This window comes from Pteropus vampyrus, unplaced genomic scaffold (assembly GCF_000151845.1).
Source record: "Pteropus vampyrus isolate Shadow unplaced genomic scaffold, Pvam_2.0 Scaffold423, whole genome shotgun sequence".
Lineage (NCBI taxonomy): Eukaryota > Metazoa > Chordata > Mammalia > Chiroptera > Pteropodidae > Pteropus > Pteropus vampyrus.
This window is the reverse complement of record NW_011889204.1, coordinates 414,037-421,452: the sequence shown is the minus strand read 5'-3', so window position 1 is coordinate 421,452 and position 7,416 is coordinate 414,037.

Here is a 7,416-nt window from a genome sequence, read left to right as displayed (position 1 = left end):
TGTGACCTTGTCTTGGGGCTATATTTACTGGGTCCAGAGAAGAGCTGACCCCTGATTGCCCTTGTGAGGTGACCCAACAATCATGGCCCAAGGGACCAAGAGGAGACCAGCTCGAAGTAGCCACCTGGACACCCAGTGTCAGATAACGGGGCGTTGCCCTCGGGCCTGCTCCAGGAGCACAGCTGGGGCCTGTCCCAAGAGCCTGGGAGCCACACCCTGCAGGGTCTAGTCACGACTCCCCACTTCCACATGGGTACTTGGTTCTCTGTGGTAGTGACTGGGCTACCACAAGCCCTGCTGTGATCCCTCCACACGGGGTCCGCCCCGCCCTTTTCCTGCCATCTCGTCCTACCGCCACCGTGAGTGACACCAGAGCTGCCTTCACAGGCCCTGGCCCCTCTGCCTACGCCGTGGAGCCCAGAGTGGAAGACACGGAGCCAGCTCTGCAGAATCTCTCCACGGGTGACCCCCTCTTTTCTCTGACCACTTACCAAATGAGTCCGACTCTCCTGGGTCAAATCCGAGTTTTCCTTCATGGGTCCCCACGTGTGGATCCGGCCAACCTGTCCAGACCTCCTGGAGAAAGTGAACTGCTAGATACTGGTTCAGGCCACCCCTTTCTCCGAGTTCCCCACAATCCCGAGCTCGGCCTAGTCATGGCCTAGGTGCCGAGGGCTAACTCACCACGGACATTCTTACTCCTTGACAGCTGCCGCGGACTGAATTATGTGTCCCCATTTCAAATCCACACGTTGGTATTTGGAGACGGGGCCTTTGGGAGGCGCTTAGGTGTAGGTGAGGCCCTGGGAAGCCCTTCTGATGGGATTAGTGCCCTGATTGGAAGGAACACCAGAGCGCTTGCTTCCTCTCTCTCTCTCCACCTGCATACGCTGTGAAAAGGCCGTGTGAGGACCTGGGGAGAAGGCGGCTGTCTGCGACCCCAGGAGAGAGCCCTTGGCGGACGTTAAACGTGTAAGTGCCTTGACCTTGGACTTCCAGCCTCCAGAACTATGAAAAATAAACTCACATTGTTAAAGCCGCCCGTCTGTGGCACTTCCTTACGGCTGCCTGGAAAGGCTAATACCACAGCCATCTCCCGCTAACCCCGGAGCCACCTCCCTCCCATCCGGGCCATGCTCCCTCAGGGACAAGGAATGACCCTCCCTTGGGATATTAGCCCTCAGGGAGCATTTGACCGTGGAAAATGCTATCCCCAAGCTGCATTTGTCAACTATATTCCTCTTGAATCCCTCTCTGGGGACCTGATGACGTGAAAAGTCATTATAGGAATGCCGTATGGCTGCAATGGGATACTAATGGCTTTTGGGACAGTAAGATGACACAGCCTCGTAGAAGTTGCCACAAATAAACAGTAATTGGAAAAGCGCTTGAAATGGCTGAGACCTGGTGAGCGACTGTAGCAACTGATAAAGGTTAAGAAGAATTTGGTTACTAGATCAGTGAGGAGAGAAATTGAGAAGAGCAACCGTGTGGGTGTGAAGACAGCCTGGTGTGCAGAACGGTCACGAGGTAGGGATGGAGGTGTCCCCACTCAGGGACCACGTGGAGATGGCGGAGAGGCACACACCACATCGCCCTCTCTCCTCCCTAGTGGGTGGGCTGCACGGTGGACGGCAACCTTCCGGGGCCGTGGAGAGGTGGCTGAGGCCACCGTGAGGACCCCATTGCTGAGGGGGCAGGGGACTCAAAGAATCACAGAAATAGTGCCTTTTTGGGGGGGAGGAGGGAACACGCATGGAGCTACCATCATAGCCACCTCTTCTTTCTACTCAGAGCCGGCTTCTCTAGTGAGCCCAGGACACAGAGTCGTGCATGGGCATTTGAGGGGGTGAGAATGACTGGTCGAGGTGGCCGCCAGGAGCTTGAAGTGGAAGGACGGACGTCCTTCCCCCCAGTTCAGGCTCGAGCACCCCACCCCCCACCAAGAGCCTGAGAGAAGAGTGCTCCTCTCAGAGGCACTGCTGGCGGGGCCACACGGCACTTGCTCGTGAGCCATGACTGAAACTTGGCCCTAAGCCCTGTGAAGTTTCAGAGGTAGGACCTGAAGCACTGTCACTTCAAAGCCCGACTTGGTTCTGTTTGGTGGAGGGTCCCTGAGTTCACCTTGAGGTCTCCGACAGCCTTTGTTCTGTGAGCTGTCGCTTGAGCAAGTGTGAGCGAGTCGCTGTCCTCCAGGCAGGCTGTTGAGATTCGGGTCACCTCTGGGAGCCTACGGTCACACAGAAGACACTGCAGAGCAGGGCTGCACAATGTCCTCTGCAAAGCATGTCCTCTGTGGCCCTGTTTCCACATATAGTCACACTTGAGGGTAAGGCTTCTACATACGAATTTTGGGGGACACAGTTCAGCCCATCGCGTGTGGACTTACCCTGCGACTTCAAGGAAAAAGAGTATTGTGCTCCTTTTGTTTCTTCAAAATGACCGTAACCGGCTCTGAGCTCATCGGCTTTACTACAGGATATTCTGCTTCATCGTCTGGAGCCCCTCCCTGTCCCAGGACCCTGCATAAGTCCTAGGGGTGGTGTCCCCTGATGGCCACACTATCTGCAGAGGTCTCTAGGTCTCAGTTGACATTGGTCACAGCCACGGTGTCCATCTAGCAGGCCCTTCAGTGAGGCGCCCGTGTCACGCCTGCAGCCCATGAGACCTCAGCGTTAACTGGCCTTTCTCCTTCAGCCATCCTGTCACTCTGTGGGGATGCAGAGGCGTGTCCTGGCTCTTCTCAGAACTATAAGAGCCCTGTATTTTCCAGGGGCCCGGGGAGCCGGCGCGTTAACCTCCCTGAGTCTGGTCACACTCCTCCGTGCCGCGACTCCCTGGCTGCCATCCAGGCTTTTCTTCATCTGACCTCTGAACACGTGGCCCAGCCTCTTTTCCAGGCCTGGTGGGCAGTGACCCCTGCCATCCGTGAACGGGACCACTTTTGGCCTCGATTCATCACATTTTCCTGAGCAACCATGTGCGTCCACTCCCGAGCGAGACAGGAAGGACAGAATGAACACGCAGCCTCTCCAAGAGGCCAGGGCACACCTGGGAACTGGAGAGCAGGGTGATTCCCAAACCCACACCAGCTGCAGGCCTTGTATGTGGCGTGTGGTGGGCGCCTAAACTTAAAACGACAAAAAAAATTATAACAGCAGTTCAAACGTCAGGGCAGAGCGGTCTGATGTGGAAAAAGATAAATGAGGAGAACTGTGGTGGGCGGGCTCCCCAGTCCCTCCACAGAAACCCCATCTCACCCCCGCCAGCAGCTGCACCAACCTGTGAGCACGCAGGGCATCCTGAGACCTTTGCGCAAGTGGCCGGGACTGTGGGGTTCCGGCGGTGCCCACAGGCCCTCCTGCCATGTGCACTTCCTCCCATCCCTACTGCTCTCTCAAGAAGGCCTGGCTTCCACCCCGGCCTGGGCCACAGAGCACCCTGCAGGCTGTCTTTCCTGAAAAACTGACTCTGAGTTGGAGCTCAGCCTGTGGCAGGTTTAAGGAGCACCCTGGGGACCAACACCCGAGGAGGGAGGGGCAGAAGCAGTGGGGGGCAGGCAGAGAAGTTGAGCCGGGAGGCAGGCCCCATGACAGTCTCAGCCAACCCCGAGAGAACTCTGCAGCTATGAGCCGTCCTGAGTGGGAATGGGACCCCAGGCCAGTAGGCCCCAAGTGTCCCGATCTCGGAGGAGGGGCTGGGAGGGAGCGTGATCTTGGACAGGTGGCTTCCCGTGCTGAGGGCCTGAGAGCTACTGGGCAGTCAGTCATCACTGGAGGGTTCTGGGCTGAGCCATGCAGAGTCCATCAGGAGGGAGCGGGCCACTTGGCTGGATCTATTCTGGGGCCAGTTCGGCCCTGGGAGGTTTGGGGGATTGCACGTGTGGCTGGCCCCAGGAAGCAGAGCAGTCAGATCTGAGGTGGATGGGAAGCCACAGAGGGCAGAGCAAGTCTCCTTGTTCCAGGAAGAAACGCAAAATGGGCAGCTGGACGGAGGAGGTCCTGGGGAACAGAGGCAGCTGGAGACCTTGGTGGCCAGTGTGGTGCCTTTGCAGAAGCCACACCCAGCATCTTTGCCTTGAAGTGCCTTTGGGTCTCTCTGAGGGCACAAAGCATGCTCGGGACAAAGCCCCACCTCTAGTGGATAGCCAGTGGGGGTGGGGTGGGCTGGGGGTGGGCTTCCTCGGTGCCCAAATAATGCTCCATGGCTCTTGGTAGCTGGTGACGCAGAGGACCAGCTGAGGAAGCCAGGACACCTACGATGGGAACTCTGAGGACTGAGTGTTCATGTCACCTGCCCAGGGCTCCATCCGTCAGTTGGGGAACTCAAGCCCTGTTATGGACTGAATGTTTGCGTCCCCCCGAAATTCATACGTGGAAACCCTAACCTCCGATGCGATGGTGTTAGGAGGTGGGACCTTCGAGAGGTGACTAAGTCATGATGGGATTCACGCTCTTGCCAAAGAGACCCCAGAGAGCCCCCTCCTGCTCCTTCCGCCACGTAGGGACACACGGTGAGAGATCAGCCTAGGGGCAAAAGAGCTCCTACCGGAACTGGACGGTGCTGGCACCCTGGTCTCGGACTCCAAGTCTCCGGAACTGTGAGAAATGACAGCTCGCTGTTCAAGCCACCCACTCTCTTGTTCTAGTTGCCTGAACTAAGATGGGACCCAGCTTAGTAACTGGATGTTAGTGAGATTGAGAAAATGTTATTTACCAAAATTCCCCTTCAGAAAAGAAAGTGTTTGGGAAAGTCCTCGGGGGTGGAAAGGGGAGGAACTGTTCCCAGAGAGAAAGGGGCCAGAACCTATTGGCTCCGAAATGAAGGAAGGACGAAGGCCGGCGAGGGTCAGGGAGCTGGAAAGAACCAGTAGGACAGCAGAGGGCACGTGTGACCCAAGAAATCTCCATAAATGACGGGAAATTGTGCAGTGCCCAGCGTGAGTAAACATGGTGGAAACAGGGAGGGAGGCCCAGGGCCTGAGGTGGCACCAGGGAGGAGGGTGGCAGAAGGAGGTCAGCCCTGGAACGCTTGGTGGTCATAGGAGGGGCTCTGTTCCCCCTGAGGCTGTGATATTGGGGTTCTGGTCAGGCTTAGCCAAGCCTACAAGTGTAGGAAGCTGAGGTGACCTTGGGGGACTGGCAGCTGCTTAGTGTCTGTGAATCAGAGCAGGCCATGGCCACCCCCGGTGGGCTGAATGCTGGACTCTCTGAGACCACGTACCATCCCTGGCCTGAGATAGCCTTGGGCAACCCCCCAACACACACACACACACACACACCACACACACACACACACACACTCACACACACACACTCAAGTCTGGCTCCCTAAATCCTTGGAAGAGCCTGCCTAAGGAAGGTGAAAGCTTAGGTGCTGGGTCAAAAGGTCAAGGCCGAATCTTGACTCCTCCAACTCTGACCTCTGTGTGTTCATGGCCAAGTTACCCCACTCGGTGTATCATGGTCAGCTTTAAATGACAATGACAGCTCTACCTATGATACAGCAATGTAGAAAAGGTCAGACACATGGCAAGGGCTCAATAAATATTAGCTCTTGGAATTTTGATGAGCTCCTTTTAACAATTTTTTTTTTAAACAAAGTAGTAGTCGGTTGTTCTCTGTGTGGCCGTGAGCCTTAATTGATTTTGTGCCATGGATTCCTCAAGTATGAGAAGCTTGTAGATTTTCCCCAGCATAACAGTTTTAAATGCTTAAAGTAAAATGCATAGAATTACAAAGAAAACCTAATATATTGAAACACGGTTATCAAAATTTTAAAGATGTGATTAGAAATATATGTGCTTCTTAATTTAGGCCTTGGCTAAGGTCTAGTGACAGGTTTAATAATTACGGTCATTTTGAATTAGTGATGAGCTGAGCGAAAATAATATATTCAAATATTTGTGGCAACCGTGGTGTGATATGAAGCAGCTGTAATTTCTATTGGTGACAAAGTCTCAGGAAGTGTTTAAACCACGGTGGTGCGATGCCTACAGGGAAGGAAATGTTTGTTTCAATTAGTGATTAGTGGAAATAAGTGCAGAATGTTTTCCCCCAAACAGTTTCTGACCCTCATCCCCGAATTTTAGTCCTGATCCCCGAGTTAAAAACTCCTGGTCTAGGCAGACATAAGCACACCTGGGAACAGATGTCTTTCCTCCAGAGAAGGGTCATTTGGGTGCCTGGTTTGTTATACAAACGTGGGCCACCAGGGTGCCATCCTCTTCCCCTTGGGGTATGGGGCTGTGGGGCTTAGCAGAAGCTGGCCCGCCCCGGCTGAATACAGTACTGTAGGATGAGTCTCAGGGACTCTCTTGGAAAGCAAAGACACCCATAATCCCAGCCATGATCTCTGAGATGCAAAGTCAGGCATACCTGTCCAGGTGTGCTCACTAGGGTGATCCGAGGAGCAGAGGCAGGAAAGAGCAGAGAGGCTGGCTTTCAAAGTAATCGCCGTGTCTGAAGAGGGACTTGGCTGATGTGCTGTTCTTATTTCAGCAGGGGAGGGCTGAAGCCAGCTAGAATGTGGCTGGGCCTCGCTGCCCCTTCCCACCCGGCATGTGCTTTGGGAAGTGACAGCCGAGTGTGGGAAAGTGGACTAAAAAGCTGTAAACCTGAACCTGGAACACCAAGGGCGACCAGACCTCCAGGCAGCAGCACCCATCTGCTAGAGAGCAAGCTGCAACAGCGACACCTTGTGACGGCAAGGAGCAACAGTAGCCGTGAGCTGTTGGGCCCCCGATGCTCCTGGTGTGAAGAAGCAAAGCTGACCTCCCCTTTGACTAAGGAGGCTCCTGGGGTCTTTGGAGGATTGGGGGCAACCCTCCTGCCCGAAAGACACGCAGGGACTGAAGTGATGAGCTGAGGCAATAAAACAAAGGTGAACGTATTCGTAATGTAAGTTAATGAAGCAGGTCCTACCCGTTACGTCACCATCATCACGTTAAATATGGTATTTTATTATCATTGCCTTTCCTTCCATGTGCTGATGTAATCAGCTCCACTCTCGGCAGATGACCTCACCCAACCTTGTGTGATTTAGTAGTCGTTACTCCTGGTCTAATTGCTTGGACACGTGGCTCTTCCGCATTGGAATACTCAGACTAAAACTGGGAGAAAGCTGTAATTCAAAGCAGGGATTAAGAGAACAAAGGGGAGGCATTTCTAGGAATATCACTCATGCATCTGAAATCGTAGCAAACAGCCTGCACGAATGAGGTGCAGAGCATCTGGAATCAGCAAGCCACGGCGGGTGCGAGTGGGGGTGCAAACAGCAAGCGAGAAATCCCTTGGCAGAAAAAGGGGCTCAGGTACATCTTCAGTTACTGTGGGTTCCAGCTCATCTCCATGAGCCCTGGCCTTCTATGAGGTCTCCCACACTCAATAGCTGCGTGTCAGTCGTCCTTTATGGGAG